The sequence below is a fragment of the Onychomys torridus genome, chromosome 7 (genome assembly GCF_903995425.1).
Source record: "Onychomys torridus chromosome 7, mOncTor1.1, whole genome shotgun sequence".
Taxonomy (NCBI): Eukaryota; Metazoa; Chordata; class Mammalia; order Rodentia; family Cricetidae; genus Onychomys; species Onychomys torridus.
Window position 1 is genome coordinate 10,068,903 of NC_050449.1, and position 20,952 is coordinate 10,089,854.

Consider the following 20,952-nt stretch of genomic DNA (forward strand, 5'->3'; position numbering starts at 1 on the left):
ACAGCACTTCTCATGAACCTGGAGTTCACTGATCAAGCTAGGCTGCCTGGCCATCGAGCCTCAGGAACTTGTCTCTCTCCGCCTTGCTTGCTCCGGGACTACAAGCCTACGCCGCCACACCCGGCCTCTTTAATGTGGGTTTCAGCGTCAAATTCAGGTCCTCATGCTCATTCAGAACTCACTGTACTGGCTCAGCCATCTTCCCAGGCCTGACTTTCCTTTTCTTTCTTCAGTGGCTGAGATTAAACCCAAATGACCAAGCATGGTCCTTCCAGCTCTTATGCCGTGGTATTCTTTTTTTAATTTCTTCCACTTTTAGATTAACTGATCTTTGAATTAATCTCTCCATTATTCTTACTATGATTAACTATGATTGCTATGATTAACAATCAATATATGTGCTATATATCAATTATAATATATAGCTGTATCTTTTCTGCTTATACAAGATGCTTTTGTAGTTCAACAGTGTAATCTATACACACATAGATGTATACATACACATATAGATAGATGATAGGTAGATAGATAGATAGATAGATAGATAGATAGATAGATAGATAAGTAATACATAGATGATAGCTAGATAGACAGGTGATAGATAAATAGATAAATGATAGATAAGTAATAGATAGATGATAGATGGACAGACAGGCAGGCAGGCAGACAGACAGAGAGACAGATAGATAGACAGATAGATGATAGTCACTAATCCAAAGTTCAAAAGAACACTGAGTTAAGGACTATGTTTTTCTTTCCCAAAGTAGACTGTAAATTCCTTAAGGAATTACTGTGGTTTTGATGGAGGACCCAGCCCAAGGCCTTGATGACTTTCTGCTCACCTTTAGGCCCAGTGAAGATCATAGTGATAGTGTTTATAACAACAGGGCTTGAACAAAAGTTTAAAATGTAAAGTAAATGATAATATATTCCTCAAACAACTCAAAGCCTTTAAAAAGCACTTGCAGTTCTGAGGAGTTTGTGATGTGGAAGCATTTGCTGTGAGATTGGAAGCAAAAGGCAAGATATAGTATTAAATGGTCAGGGCTAGAGAGATGGCTTAGTGGTTAGCACTGGCTGCTGTTGCAAAGACTTTTAGTTCCCAGCACCCACATGTAGGCTCACATCCATCTGTAACTCCAGTTCCAGGGGATCTGATGCCTTCTTCTGGTCTCTGAGTGTACCAGGCATGCATGCAGACAAACACTCATACACACAAAATAAAAATAAATGGATCTAAAAAAAATCATAATTTTGCATAAAAGCCCCAAACTACCCACTCTAAAACACATTCAAAACATTTTAGAGCTAAGCATGTGTAATCATCACTGGTTGCTTGATTCCTGAAGAACTAAAAGTTCCTTCTATTTTTCAGTCCCTGTACCACCCCTACCCACAAATCAAAACAAATCTCTCCATGCTGACACCCTAATATTGGAGCTAACTCCCTACACCACCCTCAAATGTCTAGTACAGCCACGGTTGTGGGGTTTAATTGTCTTCCCATCTAGGTCAAGCTGACTGTGTGTTTGCCTGGCCCTGCTGTGGCCTTCCACAGTGTGGGCCTTCAGACGTGTACATACAGGACAAGTGATGACGAGGATGGAGCAGGCTGGCATGAAGCAGGCATGTCTGCTGGAGCCTCGCACAGTTCCTTGTGACCCTACCATGTCACTCCATCCTCTCCTAGCCTAAGAAGCAATGCATCTGGATGTTCCCCTACCCATCCCACCCCTGGGAGGAAGAAGATAAGGAGCTCATTCATTTTGCAAGGCTTTTGTCTCCACTTTCTTACAGCTGAAAGATACACCCCAGGAAACAGTAGCCTTGATGCTGAATCAGGAGATCAAGACACAGCAGAGGCAGGATCTCTGGGGCCAGTGTAAGGCCACGTGCTTTAAGATGCCTTCTTGTACTCAGTCACTAGGGTATCTTATCTGCTGGTACAGTATCTTTAGCTTTAAGGCTTCTGGTTGCCCTGTTGGCAGAGCACAGACAGCATGCTGAAGTGTCTTCAATGCAAGGGCCACACAGGGAAAGACTGCAGGCCTAGGACATGGCCAGAGAAGCGAGGTTCTTAGATGATGAAGGGGAAGAGGCTAAAGAGAGAAGAGGAGGGGGAAGAACCAAGAGAGGCAAAGGACATAAACATCCTGGCATTGGGGAGAAACCAGGACTGGACCGACTCACTCGCGAACTGCAAGCTGGCCTCCCAGCTGCCGCAGTCACAGGGGCTCCACAGAGGACACCGAGTGGGGTGCCTCTGCTTCTGCCCTGACCACAGGGCTCACTGCTCCCCACAACTCCAGGATCTTTGCAGAGCCTGTTATTTTAACTCTTCTTGGATTTCCATGTGCTTTATCCTTCCAATGAGCCCATCATTTCAGGAGGAAACACAAGGCTTTATCTACAAAGGATACAAGATCTTCAGAAAGGGGTCAAGATCCCATAAAGCTGTACAGCTTTTCTAGGGTACCCTGGTTATTTGGGGTCCCTTTCCTATTTCACTCCACTGTGGTTCAGGACTTCAGGGGACAGACTGACTTTGTGATTTGGGTCGGAAGGTTTGCTGTGTTTGTCTGCCTTTTCTGCCCACACTTCCCAGGGACGTGGAGAACAGATGCTATGGTGACATTGAGGTGGCTGGGAAGGCCAGGACCCAGTCCCACACTGGGATCCAGGACTCCTCTGCCCTGGCCTTCCCTAGGGAAAGAGTCAATTACATGTCTGGCTCTTCAGACAGCAGAGAACACCTCTCCCTCCTCTGCTTTCTTCAGAACCCTTGTCCATCACTTCTGCACTCTCACGGACTCCATACTGTGGCCTATGGCTTGATGGCCAGATAGGATCCAGTGTTTGGCGCAGATGCAGATGGCACCACCACTCTGCCCAAATGCTGACTGGATAGTGCTGGACAGAAGTATGACTTGAACCATCAATTAAACATTTTAAATTTAGAACTTTGTAAGGACTGTGAATATAGTTTGCAGATGGAAAAACTAAGACACATCAGTGGCAGAGTAGGGTATGAATTAAGATCAGCCCTTTCATTCACTAAAGCCTATTCTGAACTGGTAAGCCACACCATCTCCTGGAATCTATTCTTAATAGACACAGCTGCATCCATTTCTCCATTAGAGAGAAGGGAAAAAAGCCACACTACCCGTAGTCCCCTTTTCTGTGTGTCATGGAATATGTGAAACATTTTCAGACAGCAAAGAGAGGCAACACCTGAGCCTGCAGTGCTGCAGAGCCTGAATGAAGAGAGGAGGCAAAGGACACCTGCACCAGAGGGTCTTCACACCAGAGGGTCTTCACACCTGAGGATCTTTACACCTGAGGGTCTTGATACCAGAAGGTCTTCACACCAGAGGGTCTTCACACCTGAGGATCTTTACACCTGAGATTCTTCACACCAGAAGGTCTCCACACCAAAAGGTCTTCACAACTGAGGGCCTTCACACCAGAGGGTCTTCACACCTGAGGGTCTTCACACCAGAGGGTTGTCACACCTCTTCCTTTGTTTGTCCAGGCAAGCAAGTGCAAACATTTGTTAGCACAGGCAGGGAACAACTGGCGGAGGGCTGGTCCACTGTATCTGCTGTGTCAGCACTCCGTCTGTCTGCTCCCTACTGTTCTGTGCAGCAGCAGAGGTGGCATTGAACACCAAGAGTCCACGCAAAGCAAACTTTCTGAACTAAGATTACAAAATCATGGCTCACAGCCTCCTCCACTCCTGCACCACAGTGATGTTAAAAGGTAAAGAACCCTGAGTTGCCAAGGTAACTGAGATAAACCTCACAGGATCTCACCTTCCCTAGAAACCTGTTTCCAGTGGACAGAGCCTCACATTTCCCCCAGTAACGCTGGATTCAGTGGAAATATAGAAAACTCAAGAAAAGTTGAAATGACAGACTCCTCAAAGATCTAGGAATTGTGGTACACCCTGGAGCTGCTGGGGCGAGAGACAGTTACAGAGACCTAGAATCACTTTGTACTCTGTGAGTTTGTGACTCATTACATCCGAAGTGCATGGGACCCTGTGGGCCACACTTGACCTGTCCCACCAAGGTATGGCACATACTTCATGTCGTGGCTTCTTCGGATTCCTGGTGCCTGCCCTTCATGACAGCTTGCACAGGGACCACTCATGGCCTCCCCAGCCACCTGCCTTATCATTAACCTCTAACTGCAGGTCCACCGGTTATCTAATGTGGTTTGAATGTGAAATGTTCCCCACCAGCTCATGTGTTTGAACACTTAACTCCTAGCTGGTGCTGCCATTTGGGAAGGTATGGAACCTTAGGATGTAGGGACTCAATGGAGGAAGTGGGTGATGGGTGTGCCATGAGATTTTACAGTCAACCTCTTTCCTGTCCTATCTCTGCATCCTGACTGGCCCAGATACTATGAGCAAATTCTCACACCACAGGTGAGATACTCCTGTGCCTCACTTTCCCCAACATCACAAACTGCACCTTAAACTAAAACTAAAGTAAATCTTCCTTACCTTCAGCTGCCTCTTGTCCAGCTGTTCTCATACGGTGATGAGGAAAGAGACTAAGACCTTTAATTTCCTACTTAAACACTGAAGAGACAGGTCTCGCTTCTCATACCAGCCCCATGAAGACAAGGCTGGAGAAGAGCTGCCCCAACTGTCCTGTCAGTGGCAGGCTAGATGAAGAGAGCCCAACATTGTTCTTCTTCCTGCGCAGGCCCAAGTGCTCACCACTGTAGGCTTGGTTCAGCTAACCACCGCCTCAGAACAATACACTACTATATTCAAATTAGTGTGGATGCTACTGGCCAAAATTAAAACAGAAAAGGAAAAACTAGAGAAATCTCACAAGGTTTATCTAATCCAGTATTAAACTACTGGGAAAAAAATGGCAAAGATCTTTTTCCAACATGTGGAGATCTTTATGAAGACTGCAGCTAGACACCTGCCTGGAGCCCATCCTTCCTTCCTATCAGCCTCTTTTCCACATTTTACATCTGCCCCTCTCCATCTGGTGCAGAGCTAACTTCCAATCCAGTGGCTCTCTTTCAGTAATACCTAGCTTAGAGTTTTCATTTCATTTCACTTTTTTCCTAGAATTTATCTCAAGCCTGCCCCTCCCATACACAATGCCTCTTTATCTCTCTTTGACACACTTGCTTTAAAGTCCCCTCAAGACGTTCTGCTTCCTTTGGGTGTTTTGGTTTGTTTATTATTTATTTTGATGTGTGTGCTGAGGGTAGAATTTAGGTCCTCCAGCCTACAGGCAAAGCAGCTGACACTGGGCCATTCCCGCAGGCCATTGTCTGTTTCTGCTAACTGGCTTTCAGGCGATGGGTATACCTAAATGCTTTGTAGCATTTGCGGATGAGTAGGTCTAAGGGCCCAGTGGGTTTGGTGCTGAGCAGTGGAATCAACACTTGTTGTCTTTGCCTGAACCCTACAGACTTCAGTGACTCTGGACTAGCTTTGGGATGATTTCTTCAATTCAGGGTTTCTCATGGAGAAGGAAGAACAAAGATGCTGCTGAGAAGGAAGGGGGCTAGCTCGAGGCTTCTCCCGCAGGGGCCTGCTCCTCTCTAGGTCTCCTCTCCCTCAGGGGCCTGCTCCTCTCTAGGTCTCCTCTCCCTCAGGGGCCTGCTCCTCTCTAGGTCTCCTCTCCCTCAGGGGCCTGCTCCTCTCTAGGTCTCCTCTCCCGCAGGGGCCTGCTCCTCTCTAGGTCTCCTCTCCCGCAGGGGCCTGCTCCTCTCTAGGTCTCCTCTCCCTCAGGGGCCTGCTCCTCTCTAGGTCTCCTCTCCCGCAGGGGCCTGCTCTGCCCTCCTGGGTGACTCCTCCCGCAGCCTGGACTTCACACAGTCTTGCCGGTTTACCAGGACTGCAGCCCTTCCTCAGCTATTCCCAGAGAGCCCTGTGCTCCCTCCAAGTCACAGACATGTAGGTGGCCTTTCTCTCCCCAGGCATGTGAAAGCCGGGTCCCAATGGTACCCTTGGCTTCCTATGCATCCCTTTCACCACTTTTTACATATTTTTGACACCTAAGAACTTCATTTATTTTTTATTTTTTGCTCAAATATGAATGTAAACTTTTAAAAATGACACATTTTTCCCAATGTTTATATGTGATCGCACTGGGAGAATTCCTCATGAGCTCAGGTCTGAACGGCTCCTCTGACGAAGGCCTTTGTCTCTCCCTATTTTGCAGGTCTGAACGGCTCCTCTGACGAAGGCCTTTGTCTCTCCCTATTTTGCAGGACTTTCAGCATCCCCAAATGTATCTGAGCCGGGTGGCGGCGCACACCTTTGATCCCAGCACTCAGAGGCAGAGGCAGACAGATCTCTGTGAGTTCAAAGCCAGTCTAGTCTACAAAATGAGTTCCAGGACAGCCAGAGCTACAAAGAGGGACCCTGTCTTACAAAGGAGTGTGAGATATCTTCTTCCCTTGAATCTCTCTACTCAGACTAGCTCCTGGAGTCTGGAATGCGTATGTTTTAGCACCTTCACTGAAGCAGCTGCAGTCTGAAACCCTCCACTTCAAATTTGCTTTCTGTTGCTGTACAAACACTGTGGCCTAAAGCAACTCGGGAAGAAAAGGCTTATTTCATCGAACACCCCAAGTCTCAGCCTGTCGCTGAGGGAAGTCAGGGCAGGAATGTAAGGCAGGAGCCTGAGGCAGAAACTAGGGAGGAAGTTGCTTGCTAGTTTCAGCTCTAGATTGCTCAGGGATGGTGCCACCCTGTGGGCTGGGCCCTCCTGGACCAACTGATAACAAAGACACCCCCCACACACACACACACCTTCCTAGGCCAGTCTATCTAGGCAGTTCCTCACGATGGAGGCCAAGGAGAACGGAGCAGGGTGGGAACCCCCGATCTTTCCCAAGTCACACTGGACAGTTTTTGAAACAATTGATTCTGTTTTTATACTAATTCTTCTGCATTACTTATTACTCAAAATTAAAATCAGTGAAGACTGATTCAAACATTTTTAATACATTCTCTGACCTGCTGCCACCTAAAGGTCAGGAGTACTTTCCACACACTACAGTTTAATGATCTGCTTATTGTAACCACAGTAAATTAATGACAACACAGATCCCTAGAGACAAAGCTATACCAATGACATAAGAAGCAGTTTCATATTTGGTCTAGACTCCAGGTTACACCCACCCCGACATGCCCCAGGTTTACTCTGGCTCCCCAGGGGCATCTCTGTAGGGAGAGAACATACAGAACCTCAGGCCACTCTGCCTCCCAACTGGCCTTATCCCTCTGGACTGATGATGTCATTTGATGTGGTGCCTGTATTTAATGGAATGTTTTTACCTACGATCAACATGTTAAGTAGGTTTTGGAAGAAGAAGTTGTCTCCAGCTTACTCGTCTCCTGTCTCATAACCTTACAATAAATTCCTTTTCAAATTTAGTACCAAGAGAAAAGAATGTTTCTCTCAACAAGCTTATGTATTTCCTTAACAGATAGTAAGAGCAATTTAAACCCATGGCATATCTTTTTTGTTTCAGAATAAAGTATTATGCTGATTTTTGATGATATCCATTTTAGAAAAACAAAGGGTAGAAAATTGAAAAGAACTATGAGAAGGGCGACATCTGTCTGTTAAACAATACTTATTAGGGCTACATTGTGTGTGAGCCACTGTGGAAGGGATCTTGAGACTGGGGATAATGATAGTCAATGACTTACTGAGCTGGAAGAGTGTTCTAGGCTATTCTAAGAGCTTTACATGTAGCAAATCAATGAGTCCCTCGACTAGACTCACAGCGATGTGTTACTTTTATCATCTTTTGATTGAACAATCTGAGGTGTTGGCGAGAGAGGGGACAGTCCTAGGTCACACAGTTGGTATGTGCTGGATCAGGGTGGGACCTCAGGAAGTCCTGCCCCAGAGCCAAAGTTCCCTCTCTACTTTCTAAGCCTCCAAATAGCCATCCCAGCAGGGAGGTCAGATCTATTTAAGGAGAGGAGACTCAGATGCTTGCAACGTTAAGAGAGTCCAGAGAAAACAGAACAGCGCAGTCTGCAACAGATGCTAGATATGAGGGAGATAGGAAAAGAGCAATCGAGAAGGAAAGGCATGGATGCAGGAAATTCTTTTCTTTAGCAGAAACAAAATATAACATGAGACTCGAGACCAAAGGTCAACAAAGGCTTAGTGCTATTTCCTTACAGAGACTTCGGGCAGAAACAGCAGCCTGGGAACTGAATTCTGAGGAGGAAAATTAGAAGGAGGAGATGGGAATCAAAAGGACCTGAGGAACATGAATGTTGTCATTCCCTCCTCAGCACCCTGAGGCAGGCACAGTGATTGCTGGGAAAACTGAAACCCCGAAAGTGGCAAGTACAAAGTCATTCAACCAGAATGTGGACATGCCAAGGACCAAGTCCAGCTTACCCAGTTCCAATGCTCCCAACAGAGTGCCAGGAGGGGCTCCAAACCTCTCAGGCAAGGAAGGGAATTCTGAGAGCCACAGTGCAATCTCTATGAAGACAGGAGGGGGCAGAGACAGCGCTGTAAGGAGAGAATCAGTCATCTAGTGTCCTGTCCAAAGCAAAGGATGGGGAGCTTCGGCCTGAGTGGGATGCGAGAGGATGACTTGAGATCAGTCATAAGGGCTCAGGAATGAGGACAGTGGGTGAAAAATATGGAATACTGGTGGGAGGGGCTACGGGCCCTGGCTTCAGACTGGGTAAGTAAAGGTAGCAAGGATGTCAACAAATTGTAGGACCAGGATTTCCTGAAGGGGCAGGCAAAGGTGGACTTCTGCCCCAGGACAAGGGGGATAGAGCCCTTGAGTCTCATCTTAGGGCTGGTCCAGAACAGTCAGAAAGCAATGAGCAAGGAAGAGTATATATAACCTAGAAGCTAAAGATCAGTAGGCTGCAAAATCCATGCAAACCTCTAGGGTCAGAGTTACTCAGAGTTAGCACAAGGAGTTGGTCCCTGAGCAGGTAAGGGAAGGAGGAGCTGCCGTTGATAGGGTGAGCCTTAGGAGCACAAGGCAGAGCTATGGGGCTTGAACCAATAGAGCTCTCCAGCCAGCTCCTTTCCTGTTTTCTTCTCCTGCTCATCCTATTGATAGGCCCAGGCTGCCTTTGCATCACTGGGAGAAGCAGCAGGAGCCAGGTATCCCAGCTAGGCCTTCCCAAACCAGTCAAGGAACTGTCCCAAGAGACAGAACTGATAGCCATCCTTAAAGAAAGAAAGAGTGACAGGCTATCCCCAGATGAACGGAGGCTGTGCAGAGGGCTAGGACTGCTGGAACACTGAGTGTGTTACTAGGATCAGCTTCAAAGAGCATGGGCAGTATATACACATTCACCCTGCACACTCACAGACACATAAATATGTGCACACTCCTATGCCCCATACACACAGGTACATGCACATACATGTACACCAAGGTGTTTGAAAGCCAAGAAGACAGTCAGGGGAGCTGAGAGTTGGCTCCTGGGCATTGGGCCTGGCATTTTTATAGACTGGTGGTTTGGTCTACCCTCTAACTTTTGTCTGTCTACATTATAATGAAGAGTTTGTCTGTACAGCAAGTTCAGAGTGGCAGAAGATCGCATGGTACTGAGGGAACACAAGGCACAAAGAACCAAGAGGGAGGTATCACAGGGAGATGCCAGCCCAGGGAAAGTACTCCTGAGAGGAGGGAGCACAGGGGATGACGTGGCTGGTTCTTAGGGGGTGTGGTGTCAGCATTGCCACCACAGCACCCAGGACAGAGCACAGGGAGAACTCAGGTCTTCCGCCGGTAGGTCACTGCCCAGGGAAGAAAGGCCGCACCAGTCTCAGGTGGAAGAGGTGAGTGTGGCCCACTGGTGATGGGCAGCTGGCACACGTGAAGGCAGAGACCAGGTGCAGGCAATACGAGGTTGGGCAGTGTTAACATTCATTCTCTGTAGATGAAAAGAAGCTGTGTCTGGCTATGAACAAAAAACAAAACAAAAACAAAACAAACAAAAAAACAACCTCCTGGAAAGAGTTTCTGTGTCTTCAGAGACTGGTGGACAAATCGGAATTTCTGTTCTGTGGAATGACTGGGATTCGTTTTAGGTTCAGAAGCCAATTACTTTATCTTGGGCTAGTGTTAGCCTTCCGGGACAGCCATTCCTTGTCCCACTCTGTCTCAGAACTACCATCTCATGAAAAACAAAAAGCAAAATACAAAAAACCTCTTAGAAGCTCTTTTATAGTAGCAGAACACGAGGATCCACCAATCAAAGAGCTAAAATGCCGCCAGATAGCATCTCGGATCCGTAGAAAAGCTTCCTGCGTCTCTAGGTACCTGCTGGTGGACCCAGCAATTATTGTAAACTTGCCTAGGTTTATGACTTTTTTTATTCTGTGGAACTATGAAAACCCTGTGAGACTCCTTCCGCATTAGAACATGGAATTTTGAGTAACTTAAATCTGTGTTCTCAGGCCATGGTCACTCAAAATGGCTCTAGAATAAACTATCTCTTGTTCCCTTTAAGATGAGAGCTGTAAGCCGGACATGGTAGCATACACCTTTAGTCCCAGCAGAGGTGGGCAGACCTCTGAGTTCAAAGCCCGCCAGGTCTACAGAGAAAGTTCCAGGACAGCAAGAGCTACACAGAGTAACCCTGTCTCAAAAAAACATAAATTTAAAAAAAAATGTAGAGAGTGGAGAGAGAGCTGTGGTTTTTACATTGACACTTGTCCCTGTACTGAAAGTGTGTTTACCCATCTGTCTGTCCTGCTGAACTGAAGTCAAGGCTTGTGCCTACCTGACTGCTCCACACTTGGCACCACAGCCTGTCCATAGGATACATCCAGGACTAATCACAATTTGCAAAGGATGCTGGAGAGAGGACAGACTGACTTTCTTTACTGCTGCCTCACAAACTTCCACAAGGAAAAAGTAGTGATGATGAAGAGTCATCAAAGGGGTTATTACTCTTGGCAACGGTTGCCTTGGCCAGGGTGGAGTTTCCTTTCCCCGGAGAATTTTAAGCCACAACTAGATAAGCACTCACAGGGATGAGTCAGTCAGTTGGGAGATGACCCAGTGAGTGAGCGTCAGTTTAACTGCAGACAGAGCCTTCCTATGGATTTGTTTATTTTTTTTAACAAGACATAAATAATAGAAGATGCTGAATGGTGTGTGTTTTGAACTTGCTTCTGCAGAGTGAGGATGACACACACACACACACACATACACACACACACACACACACACACACACACTGCCCATCACCATTGGGGTGAGAGAAGTCCCTCTTACCAAGAAGCGTAAGAACCTTGAGCTAGACTTTCAATCAGATGATCTTATCGGAGCTGTTCAGAGCAGAAAGGCCCCATGATCACACACTGGAATTGTGTCCTTCAAAACCTCTCACCATGGACAATGTGGAGCTGCCTTAGAACAAAAACAACAAAGGAGATCCAGGGAGTCACGATAGCAGCTTTAGGACACTGGAGGAGGGACACAGGAAGCCTTCCAGTTCTCGGAAAAAAGAAAATACTGACCCACCCATAAATAAGCCTTACCAGGCATCGGCAAGTGCTTATCCCCTTGAGTACAGAAGCAGCTGCAGAGGAATTAGAAGGATGCTAATGTTCTTTCTTCTGCTTTTTTTAGACCCAGAAATGGAGAGGTCTCCATTTCCTGCTGAGTGGAGGCTGTCTGGCATCAAGGAGGGCCCGCTGGCCTTCTTCCTGGTGAATCACCTTCCTCTGGGCTCCCAGGCCACACACATACCTTCCTGCTCTGGCTTCCAACATCTAGGCAGGCTGGGCACACCCATGAGTAAGGGCTGCATGACCCACAGGGGTACATAGACCATCTTCTCATCAACTGACTCAGAACTGGGTGAGGGCAAGTAGCCCCTTCCACTTCAGACTTGTTCTTGAAAAAGAAATCAAAGTAAAAGGAGAAAATAAATAGAACATACCAACTCCAAGCTGGCAATAAGTGTTGAAAAGGAAGGCCCAAGGGGAGGCTGGCACTGGGGCAGCCATTTCTCTGGGGACTGCTCTGGCTGCCCCTGCTCTCACTGAGGTCCCCATTCAATCTCCTGGGAACCTTAGAGACCTGATTCTTCTCAGGCCTTTCCAGCCTGCAGAACCCTGTCAGGTTACAAACCCAGCTGTCTTGAGTTTCCCTCCGCAGGAAAGTCTCTTTTCCAGAGTGACTGTGACATTCACATGTGGTAGCGAATTCAGAGTGCCAGCGACAGTGAGCAGGCCCCATTTCTAACCTTTCCACCTTCTGATTTCAGATACTGAACTCTTAGTGCTGACTGCACATCAAAACACCAGAGGCTAAAAAAACAATCCTCAAGCCTGCTAAATAGGATGATGATGGATGATGAGCGGAGCCCTCATTGGATGCCTTTAAAGCTGTCTAGGTGATGCTAGAATAATTCCATACTGGGAAGCTCTAAGGCAAGTCTTCATCAAATGTACATGTATTGTCTCTGGTGGAATCAACAGCTACCACAGGAAACCAGTGATGTCTCCTTAAGTCGTTAGTTCCCAAAATTCAGTTTATATTCCAAACACATCAGTCCTTGTTAAAATGCAGATTCCTGTGTTCAAACCATGGAACCTACTGTGGAGGAAGAGAACTGAGGCCCCAAAGTTCCTCTGACTACCACATGCATGTTGTGACATGCACACCATGACAGGTACACACCCACGCCCACCAAATATACACACAAACATACGTAAATATTTTTAATTGGGGTGGGGGAGTATGCAAACAAGACTTTAAGGATTGCAATCGTCGTGTTTCCAGTTTTCCAGCCCTGGTTCCTTTGAGACTTGAATAGCTTGTCTCCTTCCCTGTGTCTGTGAATCTTCTAGTGTGTTCTCATGTCACACACACACACACACACACACACACACACACACACACACACACCTGGTTAAAAGCAGATAAATCTACAACTCTTGCCATCAGTGAGGCTAAATACCTGTTATTGTGAGAACCCTGTGTAGCCCAGTATGTAAAGGACAGGGGCCTTGTAGACAATGTAAATTTCCAGATACCAGGATCGAAACTGGGAAAAGTGCAGAGACAAGCTGTTTTAGTCCTTGAAGCTGGGAGATAGGGGAGGGGAGGCATCTCAGGGGACAGCAGCAAGAAGCCTGGTCACTAAGCTGAGTGGGCATGGAACTGAACGTGAAGGAGGCTGCTGTCAACTCTGTCATGAGTCCCATCTGAAAACTGGGAAAGTTTACATGGAAGGCATCTCCATATAAGATTACTATAGAACACACAACCAAAGCCAACAAGATCTTGCCTAACACATATGAAGCCCTGGCTTCCTCCCTAGCATTGGGAAAGACACGGGATGGAAATGGACATGAGGAAGAAATATGGACGTCTACCTTTGAGCACTGGTGACTCTGAGAATCTCTCTCCTCTTCTGTAAGAGGAAAGGACAATGATTCTCTTTGCAGAAGCACGGGGAAGGGACAGAGGGCAGGGCTATCTCATCTGTGAGTTATATATCATGGGTCCCAAAAGACAGGCTAGAGCAGACTGCATTTGAAACCCTCAGCTCCTCTATTTCTAAGTTAGGACACTTAGTATTTGTTTCTGCTTATCTACAAACCCGCCCACTGAAAGGGTCCCGACACCCTCTTCCTTGGGTGTGAGACTGTCTGACAGACATGTTTGCTGAGGCATCATAGGACCTTGGTTATAAAATGAAGAGTATGAAGTGGTGCATTCATCTGTAGGTGTGATGGAAAATTCTGGACTGTTACATACACATATCTACACATGCCACAATCTATGAAGATTGTTTATCTTTGAGAAATGCGATCCACTTTTTATATACTTTGAAAATCTCAAAATAAAATTTGATCATGAGCATATGTGACATTTGCATATATTGGAAAAATCTAAACAGTATAAATAACAACTACAGTAGCCACCATAGCTAAAGGCTTTGCTGAACTCACTCTCGTATCCACCTACGGCTTCTGAGCCATACAGGAATGAGAAAGGCACAGCTTTCAAACACCACTACAACTACTCAATCCACATGTGTGAAGCGCTCAGCTCCTGCTGACATTTGTTATTCACAAATATACAGAGTACTGGCTTTGTGCTAGACCAGGGCCTGGAAACGTACATCCCATGAGCCAATCCTAGCCTACACGTTTTCATAAAAAGAGTTTTCTATATCATCTATTAAAATAAAACTTTTTATTTTGTTAAAATAAAAATAGTTGAGTAACTGCAGTAGAGACATCTGACCCACACCTCCTAAGCTATTTCTCATTGGCCTGTCACAGAAAAAGGCTGCTACCCCCAGTGTTAGGCAAGATCCAATAAGGAGCAAAACCACAGCCCTGGCTGCCCCAATGGGACTTGAAGTTGAATCATTTGGTACTTAGTCACGGAAATAGCTGTGTGCTTGTGACATGCTGGCAAAGAAGGGTATGGGGGTGACTTTATTTTTCATGTAGTAGTTTGAATGGAATGGTCCCCACAGGCACATACATTTGAATGTTTGTACCCTAGTTGGTGGAACTGTTTGGGAAGGATTAGAAGTTGTGGTCTTGTTGGAGGAAGTGGGTCACTTGGGGCTTTGAAGTTTCAAAATACTCATGCCATTCCCAGTGTGCTCTCTCTCTTTCTGTCTCCCGAATGTGGATCAAGATGTAAGCTCTCAGCTGCTGCTCCAGCCCCCTTTCATCACGCCTTTAATCCACTATCATAGACTCTAGCCCTCTAGAACCATAAGCTAAATTAAACTCTTTCTTTTACAAGCTGCCCTGGTCATGTTTTTATCACAGCAATAGAAACCCTAATTAAGACATATGGGCAATTGGTCTAGTTGGGAATATTTCAGGAAACCAAGAAGAATACACAAAGATTGTAGTGTGTACCAAAGCCTTTGCTAGAACAGATGATGGACACTGAAACAATAATCAGAATGAAGCCCCAGCCTCCAAAATGAAGGCATAGCAAGGCATGTGAGCCCAGATGAGCTGGGAGGAGAGCAGGGACAGGGAAAAACTGCTGGCTGTGATAAGGAGCTATGTGTTTATCAAAGAAAATGGGGTGTCCTGAAGAAAGAAGGTGAATGTTCTGATGATTTCTCTAGCTTCAGGGTATTGCAGAAGGGCCACAGTGGGGCCAGGAAGGGTGGGCTGACCATAACCATCAGGAAGCTCAGCTGCAACTTTCAAAGGCTAGGAGCATGAACCTTGGAACTGAGATGGCAAAGGTCACAGAGTAAAGTTGGTGCAGCTCAGGGACAGAAAGGAAAGTCACTGGCCATCTCAAACTGTATGTCTGACGCTAGGAGGTTTCTGTGACAGCAGATACAACAGAGATACCCAAGGATGGGGACAAGACTGGTCATTGGCTCATAAACTGAGCTTCCTTTTCCTGTGCTTCCACTTGCCTGACACAATGGCGGATGCTCATTCCAGAACACACACGGTGGATGCAATAGTTAGCTTTAACTGACAACCTAGAATCACCTGGGTAGAGCATCAATGGGGGAATGTCTACATTGGGTTGAACTGTGGATGTCTGTGGTACATTGTCTTAATTCAGTTAATTAATGTGGGAAGACCCAGGCCATTGTGGGTGGCATCATTCCCCAGGCAGGGGGTTCTGCACTGTATAAAAGTGGAGACATAAAGCTGAGCACATGTAACCAAGCAAGCATAAATGTATTCATTTCTCCCTGCTCTTGGCCATGGATGTGCTATGACTAGCTAGCTGAAATGTCTGCCTTGATTTCTACACAATGATGTACTGTGACCTGGAATTGTAAGCTGAAATTAACCTCTTTCTCCCCTAAATTGCTTTTTATCAGAGCAACAGAAATGAAACAGACAGAGGCTGTTTCCTTAGAGGGTCCTGTTCAGTCATGCATACTGGTCCATTCAGTCAGCAATTACAGTTGGATCTATTTCTTTCCTTTATTATGAATGTTAAGATACTGTCACACAGGGACCCTGGAGTCCCCATTGCCTTCTCAAAAATCCAACCCTTTGCATGCCACATGTTAAAAGCATGCATTTGACATCTTCATCGTAAAACCCCAGATTAGGTCACAAAGCCAGATTATTTACTGACTGCAGTGGTACTTTTCTCTGGTCTGCCCACAGCCCCACAGTCCCACAGCCGCTTATAAAATAATCATTCAGAGGCTTAATATTATTTACAAACTGTATGGCCTATGGCAGTCTTCTTACTAGCTAGCTCTTTCATCTTAAATTAACCCATTTCTATTAATCTATGTTTTGCCATGTGACCGTGGCATTACCGGTCTGCTGGCATCTTGCTGGCAGCAACTAGGCAGCTCTCCTGCTCTCCTTTCTTCTCTCCATATCTCTGTTTGGACTTCCTCCCTGCCTCTAAGCAGCCTTGCCATAGGCCAAAACAGCCTTATTTATTAGCAAATGGGAGCAACACATATTCACAACATACAAAAAGACATCCCACAACAACTGACCAGAAGCCCTTTCTGACTAAACTAAGTTAAAACTCACCCCCACCCAATAACAGAGACAAGAGAAATGGTTACCAAAAGCCCAGGACTCCTGGTTCCTTGTTTGATCTTAGTTGATAATTGATAGCAAAAGGACTAATCACTAACTTTGGTTTGCACTGGAAATATCCCCACAGGCTCATATTCTAAACCTTTCCCCCCAATGAATAACTGTATTTTTGAAGGCTCTGGACATTTAGGAGGTGAGCCTTCCTGGTAGAAGCAGCTCACTAAGGTAGCCTAGCCACTCTGGTCCCTGACTATGTGAATACACGTCCTTAGCCCGATGCTCCAACCACAGTGCCTTTCCCACAAATGTCAGCTGAAATCTCCCAAAACCATGAATCAAACAAACTTCCCCTGTCTGAAGTTGTTTGCCAGGTATGTGTTTATGGTGGTTGCCTAGGCTACTCAATAGGAACTGGAAGCCTGCTTTGCTAAAGAAGCTGACTCAGCACCTAAAAGCATCTGACAGATGATTGGAAATGGACTAAAGGTTGTCACCTGCCTTCATATTGTGTCTGCCCCCTTTGCTGTCTTAGCCTCTGAGTCATGGAGACATGCTGACAACTTGAAACTGTTTTGTCTGAGACTATAGGCATGGTTAATTTGGCCCATTGCCCCTTGGCAAGTGAGTACCTCCTCTCCTCTTCCTTGTAGTTTATAGCCTGCTTAAGCACTCAGCCTTATCATAAATCCCAGACCAAACCTCAGGACCAAGGCCTTACTGAAAAGGATGACGTCAACAGTAAGAGCAATGCTCAGTTCCTAAATGAAGTCATCAGCCATGAGCCCACCAAGCACAAGGCCAGAATGTTTATGTGGCAGAAGGAAACATCACTGAGGAACAGTCACCAAGCTTCAGTCTTCCCCACCTCATCACATAAAAAACAGCCACCCCCTCTGTTAAGTAGAGCAGCCAGGTGGTGCCTTTGGCCACAACCAGCTCCCTTCATCTCTCAAGCTGAACTGCCCATTAGAGCTTCACCTGTCTTACATGTATCTGTGGCTCGATCTCCTTTCTGTTCCTTCCATAATGTGAGATAGTTCTGCATTGCCTCTTCTGGTCCCTGAGGTGGGCTCACTCCATCACTGACTTCATAAGTTTCAGGATGTGCTAGGCACCTGTGGTTTTACTTCCCTGAAAAGCAAGGCTTCCTGCATGGATGGAGGTGTCTCACATTTGGAATGTTCAGAACTAAATCTCAAACACACAACACACACACACACACACACACACACACACACACACACACACACACATACACACACATACACATGAGGGGGTGGGGAGAGGGAGAGAGAGAGATACAACAAACATATCAAGAAGCAAACATATGTAATGTGTATAATCTTGAGAAGTTTTGGTGCATGTGAACATCCTGGTGATAACATGAAAGATGGCAGATGCATCTAACACCTTCCAAGGTTTCTCTGTGTCAGTGTCTTTTTGCTGGAGTGCATGCATGTGCATGCATGTGTGTGGAGTAGGAGAGCCTGACATGAGATCTACCCTCTTTTGATGGCTAATGTTAATTATAAACCTAACAATATATTGAGTTTCTTGGGAGATGTGCCTCTGAAATTGACTGTGGAAGATTATCTTGACTATGTTAAGGTAGGAAGACACGCCCACTATGGGTGGCACCATTCCCTAGGCAGGGAGTCTCAGTCTGTGTAAGAGTGGAGAAGGTGCCGGGTGGTGGTGGCACATGCCTGTAATCCCAGCACTTGGAAGGCAGAGGCAGGTGGATCTCTGTGAGTTCGAGGCCAGCCTGGTCTACAGAGCTAGTCCAGGACAGGCTCCAAAGCTACAGAGAAACCCTGTCTCGAAAAACCAAAAAAAAAAAAAAAAGAGTGGAGAAGGCAAGCGGGACACTGGCACACATGCCTTCATTCACTGCTCTCTGTTCTTTACTATGTGTGATGTGATCAGCTGCTTCAAGCTCTTGACACCTCTACTTCCCTGTAATGACAGGTTGTGACCCGGAATTATAAACCAAAATAAGCTCTTTGTCACTTATGGCTTTTGGCAAAGTGTTTTACTACAGCAGCAGACATGAAAGACTGTAACAACTCTTTCGGCGTGATGAACATCATCACCAAATGTAAGTGCACACACACTGTACAAACTTCTAGGAGATATCCACCCAGTCACTAAACAGTTCTCGTGAAAGGGCAGCTCCATGGCCCCCACCTCTAGTAGCCACCATAGTGTTCTAGTCCTTTCAGCCAACACCAGCTTTTGATATGCTCCCAAAGTGGCTCTTCCAGGACTGTCCTCTCATTCACAGGAATTCGACTGCCTCATCCACACCTCCACCCATCTTCTTAACCCATAGATCCCTAGTCCTTTCTTCAAAACACATTGAGAACCACACAGCCATGTCACAAGTCCTCCAAACACTGACCAAACCGACACTGTCTCTTGCTGGGTGCCACTCCTAACTAGTCTCCATTTCTGCTGTTGACCCCACAAGTCTGTTCTCAAGACAGAACCAAAACCGTTCTATTAAATGTGAACTGGATCACAGTGTCAGTCTCTGCTCTGAGCCCTGTATGAAGATTTTGCATTTCACACTAAGGAAAAATCCATTCTTCTCCAAATCCCACCAGAACCCGAGTGACCCAGGCTCCCTCCCCAGCTCTAAGGCTCATTTCTGGCTATGCCATGCTGGCTCTTGCTTCTTCCTCACACAAAGGCCACACAGACCAGAGGCCTTTGCACTTACAACTCCTTTTGCCTGGAATGTTCTTGCCCTAGATATCTTCTCAAATGGCTCCCTCCCTGCCTTCAGGTTTGTACCCATGCTCAAAAACATTGTTGCAAGAAAACACTTCCAAAACACACCCTTTCTTGATATCTTACAATAATTTCTTTTTCTCCTTGGAACTTAAAATTATTGGCATGCAATGTTTCTTTCATTTATTCATTTTATTTGTCATTTGTATCCTCTGTCAGATATCAGGCCCTAAGACAGCAGGTAATGTCTATCTGGTTCATTGATTTAATCTCAGCAATGAAAAATAGCAGATGCTCAAGGAATACCTATTGACTCAATGAATTCTGGAGTAAAGAGTCCTAGGGTTGGTGAAAGTGCTGTGTGTCTCCAACAGAAGAGCAATCACAGCTCAGGGAAATCTGAAATTAAAGTAAGTTAACTAAACATGATATTTGATTTATATTTTTAAATAATGCCTTCAGAATGACCCCTTTGGGTTTAGCTACACTTCTGTCCGGTACAGAGTCAATAAAAACACAACAGGAATGCTGAGTGGACTTCCACACATGGTTCAGTGCAAAAATCAGTTTCTTCTTCCCATTCCTCCATCACTTTTTGTTTAGTTCTTCAAACAGGGTCTCATGTAGCCCAGGCTGTTCACAAGCTCACTATGTAGCTCAGGATAACCTCATACAAGGCTGATGCTCTTGCCTCCACCCCCTACAGCAAGTACCACCTGCCAGGCTCTTTCTTTCCTTTCTTTGAACAAACAGATACAGAATCAGGAGGATGACTGCTCTGACCCATGCCAAGTTTCCTGGAATGAAAAGGAACAGCACAGAAGAAAGGAATTGTATTTCGAATGTGGGGAATTCCAGCTTCCCTTGACTGTGGTACTTCTTACAGAGAGAGAGCTCCCAGAAGACTGTACTGCCTCAGTTTCACCTTTAGTGTTGGCAGTTAGAAGCCCAGAGATTAAAATGTTTATGTCTCAAGGAAAGCTCTATCCAATCACCAGGAGCAAAGAGCTAAGCCACCAGCAACATGAAGCTGTGATTTTGAGAGCCATGTGTTTGTGACACAGCCATAAGCCAACCAAAGAACTGATTCAATTAATAAAACAGCAGAGCTAGTCAGACAGCTTGAACTCCGGAAAAACTTTTAATAGTTTTAATTGAAAAATTTTTTTCATACAATATATTCTGATCACACTTTTCCCCTTCCCAAACTCCTTCTAGATCTTTCTCACCTTCCCACCTACTCAACGCCACATTTTCTTTCTCTTGCTTTAAAAAAAAACAAAAACAAATATTTATGGGTGGAGGGGGCGTGTGCCATGGGGCATGTGTGGAGGTCAGAAGCCAAGTCTGTGGAGTTTTCTCCTTCTACCATGTAGGTTCTAAGGATCAAGCTCAAGTCCTCAGGCTTGGCAGCAAGTGCCCTTCCCCACTAAGTGATCTTGTCAGTCCAACTGGAAACTATCTATAAAGTGGCATGAGAGAGAAGAAATGGAGCAAGGGGTTTGGCTGCTCAGCACTGAAGAGGGTGCAGGCAGCCTGGGATCTACTATCTAACAGTTGAGTGATGTTGGATAAGTTCATTAGCCACTTTGAATGTGAGTTTCTTACACTATAAAGCATGGGTTACTGGGCCTAGAGTTATTACATGATTTTTTTTTTTTTTTTTAAAGTTCAATGGTGAAGACCTTTGGCAGAAGTA

At 45.8% G+C, this 20,952-nt stretch overlaps 1 protein-coding gene across 1 annotated transcript in view; it reads right to left on the minus strand.

Moving 5' to 3' along the window:
* Positions 1-20,952, minus strand: part of Endod1 (endonuclease domain containing 1) — a 31,654-nt gene that overhangs the window by 4,781 nt on the left and 5,921 nt on the right. The window lies entirely within an intron of this gene.